The sequence below is a fragment of the Muntiacus reevesi genome, chromosome 2 (genome assembly GCF_963930625.1).
Source record: "Muntiacus reevesi chromosome 2, mMunRee1.1, whole genome shotgun sequence".
Lineage (NCBI taxonomy): Eukaryota > Metazoa > Chordata > Mammalia > Artiodactyla > Cervidae > Muntiacus > Muntiacus reevesi.
The window spans coordinates 272,267,155-272,292,277 of record NC_089250.1 but is presented as its reverse complement, the minus strand read 5'-3'; the positions used below and the strand labels follow the sequence as shown (position 1 = coordinate 272,292,277).

Here is a 25,123-nt window from a genome sequence, read left to right as displayed (position 1 = left end):
TTTTTCTCTTATTTCTTTTAAAGCCCTCTAGCACTCCTTTTACTACGCCTTAATTTTCATTTTCAATCCACTATAACCTTACAGAAGAAAGAGAAAGGGAAGAAAAAAAAAAAAAAAGAAGAGAAGCCCTATTTTTATACCAAACTTCATATATATTTCTAAAATTTCTTTTGTGTGTTTTGGTTTTTGTTTTTAATATAGTATTTTTAAGAGTCTAACCTCTACTCTAGATTTTTAATTTTTGTTTTTCAGTATATGATATAAATTGTGAACATTTAAGAATCCAATATTCAGCTCCCATTTTTATTCACGAGTGTGTTGATTATTCTCTCCCAATCTTGACTCTGTTTTCTACCTCAGAACACCTCTATTTCCTCCTTTCCCCTTCTCTTCCCAATCCAATTCTGTGAATCTTTGTGGGTGTCTGGGCTACGGAGAACACTCTGGGATCAGACAACTTCGTAGATCTGTCTCTCTCCTCTTGAGTCCCCCTCTTTCTCCTCCTGCCCATCTCTATCTCCCTCCTCCCTCTCCTCTTCTCCATGTAACTCGGTGAACCTCTCTGGGTATCCCTAACGGGGGAGAAACTTTCCACCATTAACATAGAAGTTTTATTATCAGTGCTGTATAGTTGGAGAAGTCCTGAGACTATAGGAAGAATAAAACTGAAATCCAGAAGCAGGAGACTTAAGCCCAAAACCTGAGAACACCAGAAAACTCCTGACTACATGAATCTTTAAGTAATAAGTGACCCTACAAAAGCCTCCATACCTGCAACGAAACCAACCACCACCCAAGAGCCAATAAGTTTTAGAGCACGACATACCACGCAAATTCTCCAGCAACGCAGGAACATTGCCCTGAACGTCAACATACAGACTGCCCAAGGTCACACCTAACACATAGACCCATCTCAAAACTCATTACTGGGCACTCCATTGCTATCCAAAGAGAAGAAATCAAGATCCGCACACCAGAACACTGACGCAAGCTTCGCTAATCAGGAAACCTTGACAAGCCAATCGTCTAACCCCACCCACTGGGTAAAACCTCCACAATAAAAAGGAACCACAGACCTCCAGAATACAGAAAGCCCACTCCAGACACAGCAATCTAAACAAGATGAAAAGGCAGAGAAATACCCAACAGGTAAAGGAACATGAAAAGGGCCCACCAAGTCAAACAAAAGAGGAGGAGATAGGGAATCTACCTGAAAAAGAATTTAGAATAATGATAATAAAAATGATCCAAAATCTTGAAAGCAAAATGGAGGTACAGATAAATAGCCTGGAGACAAAGATTGAAAAGATGCAAGAAATGTTTAATAAAGATCTAGAAGAAATAAAAAAGAGTCAATTGAAAATGAATAATGCAATGAATGAGATCAAAAACACTCTGGAGGGAACCAAGAGTAGAATAACGGAGACAGAAGATAGGATAAGTGAGGTAGAAGATAAAATGGTGGAAATAAATGAAGCAGAGAGGAAAAAAGAAAAAAGGATCAAAAGAAATGAGGACAACCTCAGGGACCTCTGGGACAATGTGAAACGCCCCAACATTCGAATCATAGGAGTTCCAGAAGAAGAAGACAAAAAGAAAGGCCATGAGAAAATACTCGAGGAGATAATAGCTGAAAACTTCCCTAAAATGGGGAAGGAAATAGCCACCCAAGTCCAAGAAACCCAGAGAGTCCCAAACAGGATAAACCCAAGGCGAAACACCCCAAGACACATATTAATCAAATTAACAAAGATCAAACACAAAGAACAAATACTAAAAGCAGCAAGGGAGAAACAACAAATAACACACAAAGGGATTCCTATAAGGATAACAGCTGATCTATCAATAGAAACCCTCCAGGCCAGAAGGGAATGGCAGGACATACTGAAAGTAATGAAAGAGAATAACCTACAACCTAGATTACTGTACCCAGCAAGGATCTCATTCAGATATGAAGGAGAATTCAAAAGCTTTACAGACAAGCAAAAGCTGAGAGAATTCAGCACCACCAAACCAGCTCTTCAACAAATGCTAAAGGATCTTCTCTAGACAGGAAATGCAGAAAGGTTGTATAAACGTGAACCCAAAACAACAAAGTAAATGACAACGGGACCACACCTATCAATAATTACCTTAAATGTAAATGGGTTGAATGCCCCAACCAAAAGACAAAGATTGGCTGAATGGATACAAAAACAAGACCCCTATATATGCTGTCTACAAGAGACCCACCTCAAAACAAGGGACACATACAGACTCAAAGTGAAGGGCTGGAAAAAAATATTTCACGCAAACGGAGACCAAAAGAAAGCAGGAGTCGCAATACTCATATCAGATAAAATAGACTTTCAAATAAAGGATGTGAAAAGAGACAAAGAAGGTCACTACATAATGATCAAAGGATCAATCCAAGAAGAAGATATAACAATTATAAATATATATGCACCCAACATAGGAGCACCGCAATATGTACGGCAAACACTAACGAGTATGAAAGAGGAAATTAATAGTAACACAATAATAGTGGGAGACTTTAATACCCCACTCACAACCATGGATAGATCAACTAAACAGAAAATCAACAAGGAAACACAAACCTTAAATGATACAATGGACCAGCTAGACCTAATTGATATCTATAGGACATTTCACCCCAAAACAATCAACTTCACCTTTTTCTCAAGTGCACACGGAACCTTCTCCAGAATAGATCACATCCTGGGCCATAAATCTGGTCTTGGAAAATTCAAAAAAATTGAAATCATTCCAGTCATCTTTTCTGACCACAGTGCAGTAAGATTAGATCTCAATTACAGGAAAAAAATTGTTAAAAATTCCAACATATGGAGGCTAAATAACACGCTTCTGAATAACCAACAAATCATAGAAGAAATCAAAAAAGAAATCAAAGTATGTATAGAAATAAATGAAAATGAAAACACAACAACCCAAAACCTATGGGACACTGTAAAAGCAGTGCTAAGGGGAAGGTTCATAGCATTACAGGCACACATCAAGAAACAAGAAAAAAGCCAAATAAATAACCTAACTCTACACCTAAAACAATTAGAGAAGGAAGAAATGAAGAACCCCAGGGTTAGCAGAAGGAAAGAAATCTTAAAAATTAGGGCAGAAATAAATGCAAAAGAAACTAAAGAGACCATAGCAAAAATCAACAAAGCTAAAAGCTGGTTTTTTGAAAAAATAAACAAAATTGACAAACCATTAGCAAGACTCATTAAGAAACAAAGAGAGAAGAACCAAATTAACAAAATAAGAAATGAAAAGGGTGAGATCACAACAGACAACACTGAAATACAAAGGATCATAAGAGACTACTACCAGCAGCTCTATGCCAATAAAATGGACAACTTGGATGAAATGGACAAATTCTTAGAAAAGTATAACTTTCCAAAACTGAACCAGGAAGAAATAGAAGATCTTAACAGAGCCATCACAAGCAAGGAAATCGAAACTGTAATCAGAAATCTTCCAGCAAACAAAAGCCCAGGACCAGATGGCTTCACAGCTGAATTCTACCAAAAATTTAGAGAAGAGCTAACACCTATCTTACTCAAACTCTTCCAGAAAATTGCAGAAGAAGGTAAACTTCCAAACTCATTCTATGAGGCCACCATCACCCTAATTCCAAAACCAGACAAAGATGCCACAAAAAAAGAAAACTACAGGCCAATATCACTGATGAACATAGATGCAAAAATCCTTAACAAAATTCTAGCAAACAGAATCCAACAACATATTAAAAAAATCATACACCATGACCAAGTGGGCTTTATCCCAGGAATGCAAGGATTCTTTAATATCCGCAAATCGATCAACGTAATACACCACATTAACAAATTGAAAGATAAAAAACATATGATTATCTCAATAGATGCAGAGAAAGCCTTTGACAAAATTCAACACTCATTTATGATTAAAACTCTCCAGAAAGCAGGAATAGAAGGAACATACCTCAACATAATAAAAGCTATATATGACAAACCCACAGCAAGCATCACCCTCAATGGTGAAAAATTGAAAGCATTTCCTCTGAAATCAGGAACAAGACAAGGATGCCCACTCTCACCACTACTATTCAACATAGTGTTGGAAGTTTTGGCCACAGCAATCAGAGCAGAAAAAGACATAAAAGGAATCCAGATAGGAAAAGAAGAAGTGAAACTCTCGCTGTTTGCAGATGACATGATCCTCTACATAGAAAACCCTAAAGACTCTACCAGAAAATTACTAGAGCTAATTAATGAATATAGTAAAGTTGCAGGATATAAAATTAACACACAGAAATCCCTTGCATTCCTATACACTAACAATGAAAAAACAGAAAGAGAAATTAAGGAAACAATACCATTCACCATTGCAACAAAAAGAATAAAATACTTAGGAGTATATCTACCTAAAGAAACAAAAGACCTATACATAGAAAACTATAAAACACTGATGAAAGAAATCAAAGAGGACACAAACAGTTGGAGAAACATACCGTGTTCATGGATTGGAAGAATCAATATTGTCAAAATGGCTATTCTACCCAAAGCAATCTATAGATTCAATGCAATCCCTATCAAGCTACCAACGGTATTTTTCACAGAACTAGAACAAATAATTTCACAATTTGTATGGAAATACAAAAAACCTCGAATAGCCAAAGTAATCTTGAGAAAGAAGAATGGAACTGGAGGAATCAACCTGCCTGACTTCAGACTCTACTACAAAGCCACAGTCATCAAAACAGTATGGTACTGGCATAAAGACAGAAATATAGATCAATGGAACAGAATAGAAAGCCCAGAGATAAATCCACGAACCTATGGACAGCTTATCTTTGACAAAGGAGGCAAGGATATACAATGGAAAAAAGACAATCTCTTTAACAAGTGGTGCTGGGAAAACTGGTTAACCACTTGTAAAAGAATGAAACTAGAACACTTCCTAACACCATACACAAAAATAAACTCAAAATGGATTAAAGATCTAAATGTAAGACCAGAAACTATAAAACTCCTAGAGGAGAACATAGGCAAAACACTCTCCGACATAAATCACAGCAAGATCTTCTATGACCCACCTCCCAGAATATTGGAAATAAAAGCAAAAATAAACAAATGGGACCTAATGAAAATTAAAAGCTTTTGCACAACAAAGGAAACTATAAGTAAGGTGAAAAGACAGCCCTCAGATTGGGAGAAAATAATAACAAATGAGGAAACAGACAAAGGATTAATCTCAAAAATATACAAGCAACTCCTGAAGCTCAATTCCAGAAAAATAAACGACCCAATCAAAAAATGGGCCAAAGAACTAAACAGACATTTCTCCAAAGAAGACATACAGATGGCTAACAAACACATGAAAAGATGCTCAACATCACTCATCATCAGAGAAATGCAAATCAAAACCACAATGAGGTACCATTACACGCCAGTCAGGATGGCTGCTATCCAAAAGTCTACAAGCAATAAATGCTGGAGAGGGTGTGGAGAAAAGGGAACCCTCTTACACTGTTGGTGGGAATGCAAACTAGTACAGCCACTATGGAAAACAGTGTGGAGATTTCTTAAAAAACTGGAAATAGAACTGCCATATGACCCAGCAATACCACTTCTGGGCATACACACTGAGGAATCCAGATCTGAAAGAGACACGTGCACCCCAATGTTCATCGCAGCACTGTTTATAATAGCCAGGACATGGAAGCAACCTAGATGCCCATCAGCAGATGAATGGATAAGGAAGCTGTGGTACATATACACCATGGAATATTACTCAGCCGTTAAAAAGAATTCATTTGAATCAGTTCTAATGAGATGGATGAAACTGGAGCCCATTATACAGAGTGAAGTAAGTCAGAAAGATAAAGAACATTACAGTATACTAACACATATATACGGAATTTAGATAGATGGTGGCGATAACCCTATATGCAAAACAGAAAAAGAGACACAGAAATACAGAACAGACTTTTGAACTCTGGGGGAGAACGTGAGGGTGGGATGTTTTGAAAGAACAGCATGTATATTATCTATGGTGAAACGGACCACCAGCCCAGGTGGGATACATGAGTCAGGTGCTCGGGCCTGGTGCACTGGGAGGACCCTGAGGAGTCGGGTGGGGAGGGAGGTGGGAGGGGGGATCGGGATGGGGAATACATGTAACTATATGGCTGATTCATGTCAATGTATGACAAAACCCACTGAAATGTTGTAAAGTGATTGGCCTCCAACTAATAAAATAATATTTAAAAAAAAAAAAAAAAAAAAAAATGGGATGTTATGTTCCACATTTTCCATGATATACTTTCAACACAATTTTGTGGAATATTTCTGAAAAAGAGTTCTGTTTACTGAATAAATTATTTCTTCAATTGTATTCATTGTCAGTTTAGACTGATGCACGTTTCTTTTATACTGTGAGTTATAATCCAAAACTACTTTCTTCGAAATAAAATTGTTCAACTTGGTCATTGGGAGGTCTTTTAGGTGACTCCTATGTGTCTTTGCTATAGACCATCATTATGTTTTTTTCTTTCTTCTTATTTAAAGCATTTTCCTGTTTTCTAGCAGGCTTCCCTGCTGGCTCAGTGGTAAAGAATCTGCCTGCCAATGCAGGAGATGCAGGTTCAATCCCTGGACTGGGAAGATCCCCTAGAGAAGACAATGGCAAGCCACTCCAGTATTCTTGCCTGAGACATCCCATAGACAGGGGAGTCTGGTGGCTACAGTCCATGGGTTCTCAGAGTTGGACATGACTTAGTGACTAAATAACAAGACAACACATTTTTCTAGTACTATATGGACCTCCAGGAATTTATAGATACACACACACACACACACATCCTGTTCTGTTCTGGTCCAAGCTTCAATAACTACTCCACAGAGCAACAGCTGCTTTGATCAGCGAATGGTGTGATGAATCAATATATGCACAGTAGATGAGCCCATGGCTACTGGTGTCATAAAGGTGGCCTTGAGACAGGGAGTCCAGAGGACAGAACATCCAGACAAACAGGATAGTTCTCAAACTTTAACATCTGGTGGAATTTACTGTCCTAGGAGTTTTACCTGCTTTAGGGAGGTGACTTGTTTCTACTCTGATTTCTTGTTGTTGGAATGATAATGTCCATCCTAGGCAGTCCCACCATTGTAATTTGGTAAGCATATTATTTTTCCGCTTTTGAAAAAAGAGGAAAATGGAGGAAACTTGTCCCTTGACTTCAGACTATACAACGAAGCTACAGTCATGAACACAGTATTCAGCAGGCACAAAAACAGACACACAGATAATTGGAATAGAATGGAGAGGCCAGAAATAAACCCATGCACTGTTGGTCAATTAATACATGAGCAAAGGCAGGACTATATAATGGGGTTAAGAAATTCTCTTCAAAAAGTGTTGCTGGGAAAACTGGACAGCTACATGTGAAAGAATGAGATGATGATTTGAATATTTTCTCATAGCATATGCAGAAATAAACTCAAAATAGATTAAAGGCCCCAATATAAGACTGGAAACCATAAAACCCCAACAAGAAAACACAGGCAGAACACTCTCTGACACAAGTAGTGGCAATATTTTGCTGGTTCTGTCTTCTAAAGTGAAGGTAACAAAAGCAAAAATAAACAAATGAGACTTAATTAAATTTACAACCTTTTGCACAGCAAAGAAAGCCATGGAGAAAAGGATAAGATAACCTACTGAATTAGAGAAATTATTTTCCAAGAATGTGACTGATAAGTTCATATCCAAAAGGTATACACAGCGCATACAACTCAGTCTTAAAAAGAAAATATGATATAAAATGGCTAGAAAACCTGACTAAATATTATTTCAAAGAAGATGTACAGATGGCCCTCAGACACATGAAAAGATACTCAACATTGCTATTCATTAGAGAAATGCAAGTCAAAACCACACTTAACACCCATCAGAATAGATATCATCAAAGAGACCACAAATAACAAATGCTGGTGAGGATGTGGAGAAAGGAAAACTCTAGTACACTGTGGAAGGCAATAGAAATCGGTGCAGCCACTTATGGAAAACAGTACGGAGTGCCTCAAAAACCTAAAAAAGAACTACCATGTGATGTAGCAATTATACACCTGAGTATACACCCAAAGAAAAGGAAAATACTAATTCATTAACAGGTGAGTGGTTAAAGATGTTTTATAAACACACACACACACACACACACACACACACACACACACTGGTATAACAGTCAGGTGGTTCAGTGGCAAAGAATCCAAGGAGACATGGGTTTGTTCCCTCGGTCATGCAGATCCCATGGATAAGGAAATGAGAGCCCACTCCAGTAATCTTTCCTGGGAAATCTCATGGACCCGGGAGACTGATGGGTTTAGCCCATTGGGTCACAAAGAGTCAGACACAATTGAGCAGACATGCACACAAAAATGAATTAAATTTTCCATTTACAACAACATGAATAGACCAGAAGGTCTTATGCTTAGTGAAATAAGGCAAAGACAAATACTGTATACCATCACTTATTTGTGTACCTAAAATATATAAAAAATGGATGAATGGAACCAAACAGAAATGAACTCAGATATACAGAGAAGAAACTAGTGGTTACCAGTGGGGAGAGAAAAAGAGGGTGGAATGAGATATGGTAAGGTTTCAGAATTTAGAATCTATGTAAACATTGACTCACTATGATGCATTTGCAAAACTAATACTGTAAATCAACTATGATTTGATAGAAAAGTTAAAATTAAAAGGATACACATTTTACCATGTTGATATTTGGCAGAAAACAACACAATTCTGTAAAGCAATTATCCTTCAATTAAAAAATAAATTCTAAAAAATGATGAAAAAAATAATATATATTTTGTAATTGAGTTGCTAATTATGTGTATAATAGCAATCATGTTACAATATACAAGTATATCACCAGCTTGTATACATTAAACTGTGTTATATATCAAATACATTTTAATTTAAACAATCAGCTGAAACATACATTTTTGTTGTTTTGCTTGCATTTTTATTGGAGCATTCTTTTTGTGCTCCTCGTGCTGCACTTCACTTCAATCTGGTCATTGCTACATGAAAATAGTGAAATGTACTAATTTCCATATAAAACAATATTTCCAATAAATACTGCCATCTCTCTAGGCATGTTATCTATAATACTCATCATTGACTCCCATAGTCTCTACAACTGGAGACTGAGTTTAAACTCTAACTCCACAGCAGACCACTCTTCATTCTGTGAAGTCATTAACTTGTCTTTCATTAAGGACTATCCCAATGCTAATCCATGTTCACGCAAACCTTTCTCTATAGTTCATGTCGATTTAGTTTCAGTGAGACATCTGTTGTAGATTGAAAATTACACATTTGAATAGTAAATAATATGAAGGTGGTTTCAAGACGTGTTTATTATTGTATAAATTCTGAACCCCTTTTCTGAAAATATTAGAAAATCTTCAAGCACATAATTCTTTACAAGATAACTATATGTCATGACAATTCTGTTGCAACTGTTTATTCGGAAAAAGATGCTCAGCATGTCCTGTTTAATATTCTTTTGAGATTCAAAATTTTAGTTATGTCTCTGAGGTGAATAAACAGTCACTTGTACATTGTGGAAAAATAGCCAAGTCACAGATTTCTCATAATAGTAAAGGATTCTGTGTTTCTCATCCAGGCAAAGTAAAGCCTGCATACACTGGAGTCACATCTCATGAGCAGAAAGGGACTGACAACTGGGAAGCATGCTGCTATGATTACAGTCAAGTTCACAAGGAAACAGGTGGACTGATCAAAAACAGCCAGAAGAATTTGAAAGATGGAGGAAAGAGTATAAAAGTAGACAAAGGTGCTCCCAGGAGAAGGATGGTTTTAGTAGCTCTGGACTCAGGGGAAGATCTGGAGGAGGCGTTGGTCCTACAAATGTGCTAGACCTGTTGCTTATGTCTGTACATGATGAGAACCATGGAGCTGCCGGCCCAGAGTGTGAGCCCCAAACATAAAACATCAGGGAACGACAGCGATGCTGCATACAAGGCGTCTCTGGTTTTTCCATTCTTCTGGTCAATAAGAAATGTAGAACAGCAGCCATAATCTCTTTCCTCTGTGATGTTATTGTCACTCCATTTGCCAGTTATATAGATAGGAAAACTGACATTTACCAGCATTTGCAGGATCCAACACAGGAAGATAGAGGGAACGGTGTACTTAGAAGCTGTTACTTTCAGTGCTGCCCACCTGGAGTTCCAGGGACTGATCATGATCACCTGAAAGACACTCAAGAGGCAGATGCTACCGATGGACACACCCCTCCTCACTCTGTGCAGAAAGAAGAGAAGTTTGCAGCCAACATCTCTGTGGATCTGCTTCCACCCAAACACTGCCATTGTGTGTGGGACCCCTTTAGAGAGGAGGACCAAGGAGTTGGCCACAATCAGGTGTTTAAGGATCAAGTCTGTGGACCTTAACCTGTAACACATGAAGTGAAGGATGATATAACTACAAAGGAGTGTGAAATTCCCCAGGAGTCCAACCACGGTCTGTGTTAAATGATCATGCCTATTATGAAAAAGATGACGGCCATCCTCTCAGTTCGCAGTCACTGGTATTGTGAGTTAGAAGGTCTGTATGGGAATATGAGGCGTGGGCTACATGCATCGTGTCAACTGAAATCCAATATTCTCCACTTAGCAATAGTTCCCACTTGGAAATATTTGACTCTTGTGTTTCTGTTACCAGCAGCCTTTAAAGGGTTCCATGTCTAACATTTAAGGAGGACTAATATGTTAAATTAATCACTGAAGATACTTATGTGATCACATCTTCATTCTTCACAAATTTATTAGGCAGGAACTGAAGGGACCTTAGTTATACAGAGGAGTGTAACCTACCCCCAGACAGGTTAAGTATTTGCCCAACCTGCTTCTTAGTGCAGGATGAGGACTGAATCCCATTGGGTTACTCAAGACAGTGGTTTGAGGAACTTCCCAGGTGCTTAAATGATTAAAATTCTGCCTTCCAACACAGAGGGTCCAGGTTCAATCCATGGTCCAGGATCTGAGATCTCATGAACTTTGATGCACGGCCAAAACAAGAAAAAAAGAGAGTGCACTGATCACCAGCCATGTCAAACAGCTAGTTAGTTGCAGACATATAATAAACCAGATCTATATTTGATTATAATTTCACAACATGTCTGTTTGTAGACCTGTGATATTTTTAAATTTTCAATTAACATGATTCCATTTATTTGTAAAGCTTTCTTCTATGGAACCACATATTATGAATAAAATCTTAGCATCTTAACACATGAACATCACTGCTGGCAGTAGAATACAGCCAGAGCCTGCCTCAGGACAAGGAAATGTCATGAATGAGAATGATTCACTGTGAGGATGGCAACAGAAAGATTCTTTTGTTCCCGTGACAGAAACACAACTAAAATAATATGTATTATAGAAATGTTTGAATAGTCATATGTAAGCAATAAACCTTAGGGCATAAAACACTAGCATGTGATAAAACAGTTGAAAACAAAGCAAAATTATTATTGTCCAATCATACACTGAATCAGTATGTTATTGTTTGAGCCCAGTGAACATATTAGCAATGAATTAATATTTGCAGTTGACATTAACATACAAGACACAGAGGCAAAATTTGGCACTTGTAAAGCATGGATTCTCGTGTCTCTCATAAACTGATGTACTAGATTTGCTAGAATGTCAACAAATTGGTGTTGGTGTCAGTTTCTGATGTGATCACTTCCCCAGAATCTTGATCTGCCTTTCTCTCACAGACTCTGCTTCTCAGACGAAAGTACAACGAACATACCTTCCAGCTGCCAAGACAAGGACTCGGTGGGATTGTCATTATACCCAGAATGTGTGTGGGAGGGAGGCAGCCAGATTCTGATGAATGGGTTTGAGACACTGTCCTCCACTCCCCTCCCGTCAAAACTGCAATTATCATTTCACCTGCAGCAGCGATGGGAGTGCAGGCTTGGGAGCTGAGAACATTTCTGGAAACTTTTCTCTCAGTTGTGAATTACTGGAAACAATTACAAGTTTCTAGTTTGCAGCCTTAGGAGACAACTGGCTGTACTTGACAGGTAATTTCTTTTCCATGATAACTGAAGGTGATGGTGTCACGAGGAAGAAATGATGAAATCACACACATTAGGGACTGACACAGACCATGTGCGTCCCTCTGGATTCTTCACTTCCCTGAGATGCGTCTCTGCCCTAATACTAGTACTTTCCTCACCATCAACCATTGAATGGAACCGCCAATGAAAGCATTGGTAAAGAAATGGAATGAGATAAAACACCTGGGAAATATATTCAAAGAGACAAAAGGAAAAGGAGGAACATCATCAAGAACTTATGATAGGAAACACCGGCACAACTTATATCAACTTAGAATCATTTTCATAATTCAACGCCAAATATTATGGAAATTTTGTAGGAAATATACTTTACTTTTATTGAACGCTGTGAAAAGAATTGGGTGCAGAAGAAATAAATAGAAAAAAGAGTGAGGGTTTGAAAACAGTTATAAATCAAAGCACGTACATTTGTTGGGTCAATTATTTTATCAAGGACTTAATTCAGGAGCGTCCTGGAGAGGAAACAATATGCCACTAAAACCAAGTGCATCAGTGCAAAATTAAAAGAGAATCTGAAATGCAAGTAGGAGGCTTCACAAAAAGTAAACACACTGACACTTTGATTATGTACTTCTAGCCTCCAGAACTGTGAAAAACGGGGAAAACTATCTATGTTTAAACCTCCCAGGCTGTTGTGTTTTATGAAGGCAAACCTAAATGTAATACAAACTGTAAGAGTCTGTCTGTTTGATCCTGGAACTTCCAAGGATGATCCTGCAATTTATGTCAGAGAAAGTGTTGCCTATGTTTTCTTCCAGCAGTTTTATGGTGTCATGTCTTCTATTTAACTCTTGGAGCCATGTTGAATTTATTTTTGTGTATGGTGTGAGGGCGTGATTAGACTTCACGGATTTACATGAGGCTGCCCAGCTACCAGAGAAGAGTGGGAAGAAATAACTCGAGAAAGAACGTAGAGACTGGGCCAAAATGAAAACAATGCCAGCTGTGGATGTGACTGGTGATGGAGGTAAAGTACGATGCTGCAAAGAACAATATTGCATAGGAACCTGGAATGTTAGTCCATGAATCAAGGTACACTGGAAGTGGTCAAATAGGAGATGGGGCGGTGAACCTTGACATTTTAGGAATCAGTGAACTAAAATGGGATGGAACAGACGAATTTAATTCAGATGACCACTATATGTACTACTATGTGCAAGAATCCCTTAGCAGAAATGGAGTAATGCTCATAGTTAACAAAAGAGTGCAAAGTGCAGTATTTGGATGTAATCTCAAAAATGACAGATTGATCTCTGTTTATCTCCAAGGCAAAGCATTCAATATCACAGTAATCCAGGTCAATGCCCCAACCATCAATGCTGAAGAAGCTCAAGTTGAATGGATCGATGAAGACCTACAAGACCTTCTAGAACTAACACCAAAAAAGATGTCCTTTTTATCATAGGGGACTGGAATACAAAAGTAGGAAATCAAGAGATACCTGAAGTAACAGGCAACTTTGGCCTTGGAGTATAGAATGAAGCAGGGCAAAGGTTAACAAGACTTTTGCCAAGAAAACGCACTGGTCATAGGAAACACCCTCTTTCAACAACACAAGAGACAACTCTACACCAGATGGACATCACCGATGGTCAACACCAAAATCAGATTGATTATATTCTTTGCAACCAAAGATGGAGAGGCTCTATACAGTCAGCAAAAAAAAGACCAGGAGCTGACTGTGCTTCAGGTCGTGAACTCCTAATTGCCAAATTCAGACTGAAATTGAAGAAAGTAAGGAAAACCACTAACCATTCAGGTATGACCTCAATCAAATCCGTTACAATTATACAGCGGAAGTGGCAAACAGGTTCAAGTGATTAGATCTGATAGACAGAGTGCCTGAAGAACTGTGGACAGAGGTAGGTGACATTATAGAGGAGGCAGTGTTCAAGACCACCCCCAAGAAAAAGAAATGCAAAAAGACAAATGGTTGTCTGAGGAGGCCTTACAATTAGCTGAGTAAAACAGAGATGAGAAAGGAAAAGGAGAAAAGGACAGATATACCCATCTGAATGCAGGCTTCCAGGGAATAACAAGGAGAGATAAGAAAGCCTTCCTCAGCGATCAATGCAAAGAAATAGAGGAAACCAATCGAATGAGAAAGGCTAGATATCTCTTCAAGAAAATTGGAGAAACCGAGGGAATATTTCATGCAGAAATGGGCACAGTAAAGGACAGAAATGCTATGGACTTAACAGAAGCAGAAGATATTAAGAAGAGGTGGCAAGAATACACAGAAGACTATACAAAAAAATCTCGTGACCCAGATAAATATGATGGTATAATCACGCACACTCACCTAGAGCCAGACATCCTGGAGTCTGAAGTCAAATGGGCCTTAAGAAGCATCAGGACCAAGAAAGCTGGTGGAGGTAATGGAATTCCAGATGAGCTATTGAGAGGGTAACAGGCAGGAATGCCAGGGGTCTCCAAATGGAGGAAATAGGCTACAAGTGCCAGACATTTTTATCTCTCTTAATAGGCAGGAGGAAACATCCTGGTGATATTTTTTTCCTTCTCTATAAAATTTTTTTTCCTTCTCTATAAAAATTTAAAAGGCGGTTTCTCTTAAAACGCTGTTCGTCATGACACCTGGTTTCAACTGAAGCTAACTATTCTCAAACCCTGAGTCAACCAATACATTTTTCTTATGGAAATGTTTGTCTGAAGCTATGTTAATGTACCCCAGACTGTGTCTTCAATCTGCAAGTGGCTTAGAACCTACTTGACAAACCAGTATTATATACTCAAATATTGTTCCCCTAATCTATGTAAGTGAAACTATTTGTATGGTCATCTGCCCTTCTACAAGATTCAAGTCAATCGTTTTATGGCCTGGGATGAATTATCTGGTGCCAAAATTATCACAAAAGGCAGTTTTGGATGAGGGGCCTGGTGCCATTCTGAGTTTTGAGACATTCCTTTCTTTCACTAAAAGACTGCTAGTGACTACACAACATCCAGCTGAAGACTAGTAGGGGGGTACTCTTTCTGCCCCCTTCTGATGCCTGTGTCAGAAGTTTTCTCTATCTCCTTTAAACTTTAATAAAATTCATTACACAAAAGCTCTGAGCAATCCAGCCTCATCTCTGGCCCCGGATTGAATTCAACTCCTCCGGAGGCCAAGAATCCTGGCGTCTTATCATTCAGTAACAACCTATCACTATATCAAGTCCTAATAGATGACGCTGTGAACATGCTGCACTCAATATACCAGCAAATTTGGAAAACTCAGCAGTGGCCACAGGACTGGAAAAGGTCTGTTTTCATTCCAATCCCAAAGAAAGACAATGCCAAAGAGTGTTCAAACTACCACACGATTGCACTCATCTCACACGCTAGCAAAGTAATGATCAAAATTCTCCAAGCCAAGCTTCAACAGTATGTGAACCAAGAACTTCCAGATGTACAAGCTGGATTTAGAAAAGGCAGAGGAGCCAGAGATCAAATTACCAACATCCACTGGATCATCAAATGAGCAATAGAGTTCTAGAAAAACATCTACTTCTGCCTTATTGGCTACAACAAAGCCTTTGTGTGGACTGCAATAAACTGTGGAAAATTATTTAAGAGATAAGAGTACCAGACCACCTGACCTGCCTCCTGTGAAATCTGCATGCAGGTCAAGAACTGTTAGAACGGACATGGAACCATGGACTGGTTCCAAATTGGGAAAGGAGTACATCAAGGCTGTACACTGTTGCTGTGCTTATTTAATTTATATCCAGAGTACATCATGCGAAATGCCAGGCTGGATGAAGCACAAGCTGGTATCAGGATTGGTAAGAGAAATGTCAGCAATTTCAGATATGCAGATGACACCACACTTATGGCAGAAAGTGAAGAGTAACTACAGAACCTCTGGATGAATGTGAAAGGCGAGAGTGAAAAAACTGGCTTAAAACTCAAGATTTGAAACACAAAGATCATGGCATGTGGTCCCATGATTTCATGTAAAATAGATGGGGAAACATAGGAAAGAGTGACAGAATTTATTTCCTTGGTCTCCAAAATCACTGCAGATGGTCATGCAGCCGTCAAATTTAAAAATACTTGCTCCTTTGAAAAAAAGTTATGATCAACTTAGACAGCATATTAAAAAGCAGAGATATCACTTTGCTGACAATGTTCCATCCAGTTAAGGTTATGGTTTTTCCTGTAATGTATGAATGTGAGAGTTGGACCACAAAAACAGAGCACAGAAGAATTGATGCTTTTGAACTGTAGGGTTGGAGAGGAGTCTTGAGAGTCCCTAGAACTGCACGGAGATCAGCCCAGTCAGTCCTAATAAAAATCAGTCCTGAATATTCACTGGAAGGCCTGATGCTGAAGCTGAAGCACCAATACTTTGGCCACTTGATGAAGAATGGACTCATTGGAAAAGACCCTGAGGCTGCGAAGGATTGAAGGCAGGAGAAGGGGACGAGAGGATGAGATGCTTGGATGGCATCACTGACTTGATGGACATGAGTTTCAGCAAGTTCTGGCAGTTGGTGCTAGACAGGGAAGCCTGGCATGCTGCAGTCCGTGGGCCCACATAGAGTTGGATGTGACTGAGCAACTGAACTGAACTAATTACATTGGGCCCACTGATACTGGGGAAAATTCCCGATCTTGAATCAACTCATTGGTAAATTTGAAGGCCCCGAAAATGCCACTTGCCATGTAGTATAACATGACTACTCAGATGATGTCACATACATGGGAGGAGAACTGTTTATTATTTATATCATTATCAATATGTTTTCAACTCTATGAGCAATCTTTATCTCTTGTGATGGTTTCTTACGAGGAAGAAGTTAGTATAAGGGGATATGCCTTCACAAATTTCAGTGGTCTTATCTTTTGTCCGATTCTTTGCGACCCCACGGGTTGCACCATGAAAGACTTCCCTGTCCATCACCAACTCCTGTAGCTTACTCAAATTGATGCCCATAGAGTCGGTGATGCCATCCAACCATTTCAATCTCTGGCATCCCCTTCTCCTGCTGCCTTCAATCCTTCCCAGCATAATGGTCTTTTCAAATGAGTCAGTGCTTTTCATCATGGCCCAAATATTGGGGTTTCAGCCAGCATCAGTTCTTACAAAGAATATTCAGGATGGATTTGCTTTAGGATAGACTGGTTGGATCTCCTTGCAGTCTAAGGAAGTCTCAAGAGTTTTCTTCAGTACCACAGCTCAAAAGCATCAATTCCTTAGTGCTCAGCTTTCTTTACCTCCAACTCTCACATCCATACAAGACCACTAGAAAAAGCATAGCCTTGACTAGACGGACCTTTGTTGGCAATGTAATGTCTCTGCTTTTTAATATGCTGTCTAGGTTGGTCATAACTTTATTACCAAGGAGCAAGCGTCTCTTAATTTCATGTCTGCAATCAACAACTTCAGTGATATTGGAGTCCCGCAAAATAAAGTCTCTCACTGTTTCCATAAGTTATGATGAACTTAGACAGCATATTAAAAAGCAGAGACATTACTTTGCCAACAAAGGTCCATCTAGTCAAGGCTAAGGTTTTTCCAGTAGTCGTGTATGTATGTGAGAGTTGGACTATAAAGAAAGCTGAGCACAGAAGAATTGATTCTTTTGAACTGTGGTGTTGGAGAAGACTCTTGAGAATCCCATGGCCTGCAGGGAGATCCAACCAGTCCATCCTAAAGGAAATCAGTCCTGAATATTCATTGGAAGGACTGATGTTCAACCTGAAACTCCAATATTTTGGCCACCTGATGTGAAGAACTGACTCATTGGAAAAGACCCTGATGCCGGGAAAGATTGAAGTTGGGAGGAGAAGAGGATGACAGAGGATGAGACGTTGGTTGGATGGCATTACTGACTCACTGGACATGAGTTTGGGAAAACTCTGGGAGTTGATGATGGACAGGGAGGCCTGCTGTACTGCAGTTCATGGGGTCACAAAGAGTCGGACAAGAGTGAGCGACTGAATTGAACTAAACTGAATCAAAAACTTCCAAGAAAACAATGTGCAGGACCTGAGGGTATTACATGTGATCCTATTAAACATTTTAAAAAATAACATCTATCCTTCTTAAACTATTCCCAAAAATTGAAGAGGAGGGGAACACTCTTAAATTTATTATATCAGGCTATCTCTACGCTGATACCAGTACTATAATGAGATATTACAGAAAATTACAGATCACTTTCTTGATGAATATGGTTGAGAAAATTTTCAAGAAAATATTAGCAGACAGAATTCAACAATCTATAAAGGGTATCATAAATGACTATCATGTAGCATTTTTCCAGAGATGCAAGGATGGTTAAAAATCCACAAATCAGTCCACGTGATACACCACATTAAAAAAAGGAAGAGAAACACAAGATTGTGTCAGTAGATGTAGAAAAAGCATTGACAAAATCGAACATCCATTTATGGTAAATACTCTCAGAAAAATGGGCATAGAGAAAATACATCTCAACATGATAAAGGTCATTTATAACAAATCCACAGAGGTGGATATCTGAAAGCTCTTTCCTCTAAAATCAGGCCCAAGAGAAGGATGTTCACTCTTGCCATTCTGGTTTAACATTGTGGAGGTCCTAGCCACAGCATTTGCATAAAAATATAATAAGAGACATCCAACACCTAAGAGAAGAAGTAACACTGTCACGACTGTAGAGAAATGATACTTTATATAGAAAACCCTAAAGTATCCACCAGAAAACTAACTAATGAATTCAGTATACACACACACACACACACACACACACACACACACGAACGCACACACACACAAACATACAATGGAATACTTCTCACCCCTTAAGAATAAAGTTTTGCTGCTTCTAACATAGATGGACCTGGATATCATTCTGTTTAGTGAATTAAGAGAGACAGAAAAAGACAAATACTGTATATTATCACTTGACATATGCAATCGAAAACTAGTACAAATGGATGAAAATAATGGAGTAGAAAAAGACTCTCATACATAGAGAATAAACTAGTGTTTACCAGTGGGGAGAGAAAGTGAGAAGGGGCAAGAAAGAGTAAAGATTCAGAAGTACACACTACTATGTATAAAATAAATAAACTACAAGAACATACTTTACAGCACAGGGAATATAGCCAATAGTTCATAATAGCTTTAAAGAAAGTATAACCTATATATTGAACCACAATGTTGTACCTCTGCCACTACTATAATACTGTAAATCAACTATAATTCAATGAGAAACTTAACATAAAAGAAGAGCTCTGCATTGTGATATGTGGCTATAATGGCAGTCATATTGCAATATTCACATGTAACAAATTACCAAAACTTACACTTTAAATTAACACAATGTTATATGCCAAATATCCTTCAGTTTAAAAAATCTGCTGAAATATAGTTTTCTTTTGGCATGTTTTTTTATTGTACTTCACTTCAAACTGCTCATTTCTACATGAAAATATTTTAATGTGCTAATCTCCCTGCAAGACTCTTTCTAATAAATACCGCCATCTCTCTTAAAAATGTTAACTCTAAACTTGTAACTGGCTACCAAACTCTTACCAGATTTTACCTTCGAGACCTAACCTGGGAATTCTTTACTCTGTGAGAATATTAATTTCTTCAGTTTTATTTCGGAGGACTGTACACACTGGTCCATTTTCTTGTTTATTTTTATCTATAATTCCATACCTACTTCATTTCTGGGAAATTTCTTTTTTTAGACTGAAAGTGACACATTTGAACACTTTATAATATGCACATCATTTCAAGACCTGTTGTTTATTGCATAAATCTGAACTCCTTTTCTACAAGAAAATTTCATTGATATATTCATATTTCATGACAATATATTTCAATTGTTCTTTACATTGAAGAAGATGCTTGGCATGTCTGGTATAAAACTATCTTGAGATTCAAAGTTTAAATTAGGATTCTGAGGGTGAATAAATGAACTGGCAATGGATCATTATAGGAATAAATAAAATTCACACTTTTCTCATAATAGTGGAGGACCTTGCATTTGTAATCCAGGCAAAATAGAGCCTGTGTACACTGGAGTTATGGCTCATGAGCAGAGAGGGGCTGACAGTTGGGAAGCAGGCTGCAATGATTATAGTGATGTCCACAAGGAACTGGCTGGGCTGATCAAAAAGAGCCAAAAGAGCTTGACAGATGGAGGAAAGAATATAAAAGTAGACAAAGCTGCTCCCGAGGAGAAGGATGGATTTCGTACCTCTGGATTCAGGGGAGGACCTGGAGGAGGCGGTAGTCCTACGAATGTGCTGGACCTGCTGCTTATGTCTGTACAGGATGAGAACCATGGAGCTGCCAGCCCAGTTCTTGAGCCCCAAACATAAAACATCAGGGAATAATAGCAATGCTGCATACATGGCATCGTCAGTTTTGTCAGTAACAACAGAAATACAATAGCCAAAATCTCTTTCCTCTGTGATGTTTTTGTCACTCCATTTGCAGTAATATTGAAAGGGAAAAAGACATTTACCAGCATTTGCAGGATCCAACACAGGAAAATAGAGAGAACCACGTACTTGGGAGCTGTTACTTTCAGCGCTGCCCACCTGGAGTTCCAGGGACCGATCGTGATCACCTGAAAGACACTCAAGAGGCAGATGCTAATGATGGGCACACCCCTCCCCACTCTGTGCAGAAAGAAGACAAGTTTGCAGCCAAAATCACTGCGGATATGCCTCCACCCAAAGACTTCCATTGTCTGGGGGACCCCTTTAGAGAGGAGGACCAAGGAGTTGGCCACAATCAGGTGCTGAAGGTCAAATATGTGGACCGTAACCTGTAACCCATGAAGTGAAGGACGATATAACTGCAAAGGAGTGAGAATTTCCCCAAAATTCCAACCACGGTCTGTGTTAAGATGATCATGCTTATCATGAAAAAGCTGCTGGCCATCATTTCAGTTCACAGTCACTGGTACTTTTGAGTTAGAATGTTCTGCATGGGAATATGAGGCATGGGTTACATGCATCATGTCAACTGAAATCCAATATTGTCCATTTAACAATAGTTCCCACTTGGAAATATTTGCTTCTTCAGTTTCTGTTACCAGCAGCCTTTAAAGGGTTTCATGTATAACATTTAAAGAACTAATATGTAAAATTAATCACTGAAGATACTCATGGTATCCCTTCTTTATTCTTCACAAATTTATTAGGCAGGAACTGAAGGGACCTTAGGTATACAGAGGAGTGTTATCTACCCCCAGACAGGTTAAGTACTTGCCAAACCTGCTTCTTAGTGCACAGTGAGGATTGAATCACATTGGGCTATTCAAGGCAGTTGTTTGAGGAACTTTCGAGGTGCTTAAATGATTAAGACCCTGCCTTCCACTGCAGAAGGTCCAAGTTCAATCCTTGGTCCAAGATCTAAGATCTCATGAACTTTGATGCATGGCAAAAACAACAACAAAAAAGAGAGTGCACTGACCACCATCCATGCCAAACAGCTAGTTAGTTGCAGGCATATAATAAACCAGATCTATATTGGATTTTTATTTCCAGCTTCTCTGTTTGTAGACTTGTGGTATCTTTTAATTTTCATTTAACGTGATTCCATTTATTTCTAAAGCTTTATTCTATGGAACCACATATTTTGAATAAAATCTTAGCATCTTAACACATGAACATCACTGCTGGCAGTAGAATACAGAAGGAGCTTGCCTCAGGACAAGGCAATGTCATGGATGAGAATACTTCACTGTGAGGATGGCATCAGAAAGATTCTTTTGTTCCCATGACAGAAACACAACTAAAATAACATGTATTATAGAAATATTTGAATAATCATATATAGGCAATAAACATTGGGGCATAAAACACTAGCATGTGATAAAACAGTTGAAGACAAAACAAAATTATTATTGTCCAATCATACACTGAATCAGTATGTTATTGTCTGAGCCCAGTGAACATATTAACAATGAATTAATATTTGCAGCTGACATTAACATACAAGACACAGAGGTAAAATTTGGCACTTGCAAAGCACGGATTCTTGTATCTCTCATAAACTGACGTACTAGATTTGTTAGAATGTCAACAAATTGGTGTTGGTGTCAGTTTCTGATGTGATCACTTCCCCAGAATCTTGATCTGCCTTTCTCTCACAGACTCTGCTGCTCAGATGAAAGTACAATGAACATAACTTCCAGCTGCCAGGAAAGGGTCTCAGTGGGATTGTCATTATACCCAGTATGTGTGTGGGAGGGAGGCAGGCAGATCCTGATAAATGGGTTTGAGATGATGTCCTCCCTTCCCCTCTCGTCAAAACTGCAATTATCATTTCACCTGCAGCAGTGATGAGAGTGCAGGCTTGGGAGCTGAGAACATTTCTGGAAACTTTTCTCTCAGTTGTGAATTACTGGAAACAATTACAAGTTTCTAGTTAGCAGCCTTAGGAGACAACTGGCTGTACTTGACAGGTAATTTCTTTTCCATGATAACTGAAGGTGATGGTGTCACGAGGAAGAAATGATGAAATCACACACATTAGGGACTGACACAAACCACGTGTGTCCCTCTGGATTCTTCACTTCCCTGAGATGAGTCTCTGCCCTAATACTAATACTTTCTTTACCTTCAACCATTTAATGGAACCATCAATGAAAGTATTGGTAAAGAAATGGAATGAGACAAAATACCTGGGAAGTATATTCGAAGAGACAAAAGGAAAAGGAGGAACATCATAAAAACTCATGACAGGAACCACCAGCACAACTTAAATCAATTTAGACTCATTTTCATAATTCAATTGCAATTTTTATGGAAATTGTGCAGGAAATAAACTTCATTATTATTGAACCCACTGATAGGAATCAGGTTCAGAACAAATAAATAGAAAAACGATTGAGGGTTTCAAAATAGCTATAATGTAAAAGCACTTAGAACTGATATCCCGATTATTTTATCAAGTTTTTAATTCAGAAGCATCCGGGAGAGGAAACAATATGCCACTACAACCAAGTGCATCAGTGCAAAATTAAAAGAAAATCTGAAATGCAAGTAGGAGGTTTCACAAAAAGCAAACACACTGACATCTTGATCATGTACTTCCAGCCTCCAGAACTGTGAAAAACTGGGGAAACTATCTATGTTTAAACCTCCCAGGCTGCTTTGTTTTATGAAGGCAAACCTAAATGTAATACAAACTGTAAGAGTCTGTCTGTTTGATCCTGGGACTTCCAAGGGTGATCCTGCAGTTTATGTCAGAGAAAGTGTTGCCTATGTTCTCTTCTAGCAGTTTTATGGTTTCTTGTCTTCTATTTAACCCTTGGAGCCATGTTGAGTTTATTTCTGTGTATGGTGTGAGGGCATGATTAGACTTCACGGGTTTACATGAGGCTGTCCAGTTACCAGAAAAGAGTGGAGAAACATCTCGAGAAAGAACGAAGAGAGGGTGCCAAAGTAAAAAATGCACAGTTGTGGATGTGACTGGTGATGGAAGTAAAGTCTGATGCAAACAAGAATATTGCATAGGAACATGGAATGTTAGATCCATGAACCAAGGGACATTGGCAGTGGTCAAATAGGAGATGGAGGGAGTGAACATTGACATTTTAGGAATCAGTGAACTAAAATGGGCTGGAACAGGCGAATTTAATTCATATGACCACTATATGTAGTACTATGTGCAAGAATCCCTTAGAAGAAATGGAGTAACCCTCATAGTTAACAAAAGAGTGCAAAGTGCAGTGTTTGGGTGGAATCTCAAAAGTGACAGAATGATCTCTGTTTATTTCCAAGGCAAAGCATTCAATATCAGAGTAATCCAGGTCGATACCTCAACCATCAATGCTGAAGAAGCTCAAGTTGAATGGTTCAATGAAGACCTACAAGACCTTCTAGAACTAACACCAAAAAAGATGTCCTTTTTATCATAGGGGACTGGAATACAAAAGTAGGAAATCAGGAGATACTGGAATAGCAGGCAAGTTTGGCCTGGAGTTCAAAATGAAGCAGGGCAAAGGCTAACAGAGATTTGCCAAGAGAACGCACTGGTCATAGCAAACACCCTCTTTCAACAACACAAGAGACAACTCTACACCAGATGGACATCACCAGATGGTCAACAACAAAATCAGATTGATTATATTCTTTGCAACCAAAGATGGAGAGGCTCTATACAGTCAGCAAAAACAATATCAGCAGCTGACTGTGGCTCAGATCATGAACTCCTTATTGCCAAATTCAGGCTGAAATTGAAGAAAGCAAGCAAAACCACTAACCATTCAGGTATGACCTCAATCAAATCTGTTACATTTATACAGTGGAAGTGACAAACAGATTCACGTGATTAGATCTGATAAACAGAGTGCCTGAAGAACTCTGGACAGAGGTAGGTGACTTTGTAGAGGAGGCAGTATTCAAGACCATGCCCATGAAAATGAAATGCAAAACATCAAAATGGTTGTGTAAGGAGGCCTTACAATTAGCTGAGAAAAAAAAGAGATGATAAAGGAAAAGGAAAAAAGGACAGATATACTCATCTGAATGCAACTTCCAGAGAATAACAGGGAGAGATAAGAAAGCCATCCTCAGCGATCAATGCAAAGAAACAGAGGAAACCAATAGAATGGGCAAGACTAGATATCTCTTCAAAAATATTGGAGACACTGGGGGACCATGTCATGCAGAGATGGGCACCGTAAAGGACAGAAATGCTATGGACCTAACAGAAGCAGAAGATATTAAGAAGAGGTGGCACGAATACACAGACGACTATACAAAAAAATCTCCTCACCCAGATAACCACGGTGGTGTGATCACTCACACTCACCTAGATCCAGACATCCTGGAGTCTGAAGTCAAATGGGCCTTAGGAAGCATCATGATGAACTAAGCTAGTGGAAGTAATGGAATTCCAGATGAGGTATTTCAAGTCCTAATAGATGACTCTGTGAACACTCTGTACTCAATGCGCCAGCAAATCTGGAAAACTCA

General features: G+C 38.7%; 2 pseudogenes; both read right to left on the bottom strand.

Annotated features, from left to right (window-relative positions):
* Window positions 1–9,788: 9,788 nt before the first annotated feature.
* Window positions 9,789–10,603, bottom strand: LOC136159304 (vomeronasal type-1 receptor 4-like; annotated as a pseudogene).
* A 9,534-nt stretch (window positions 10,604–20,137) lies between these two features.
* Window positions 20,138–21,077, bottom strand: LOC136161665 (vomeronasal type-1 receptor 4-like; annotated as a pseudogene).
* Between the last annotated feature and the right edge of the window lie 4,046 nt (window positions 21,078–25,123).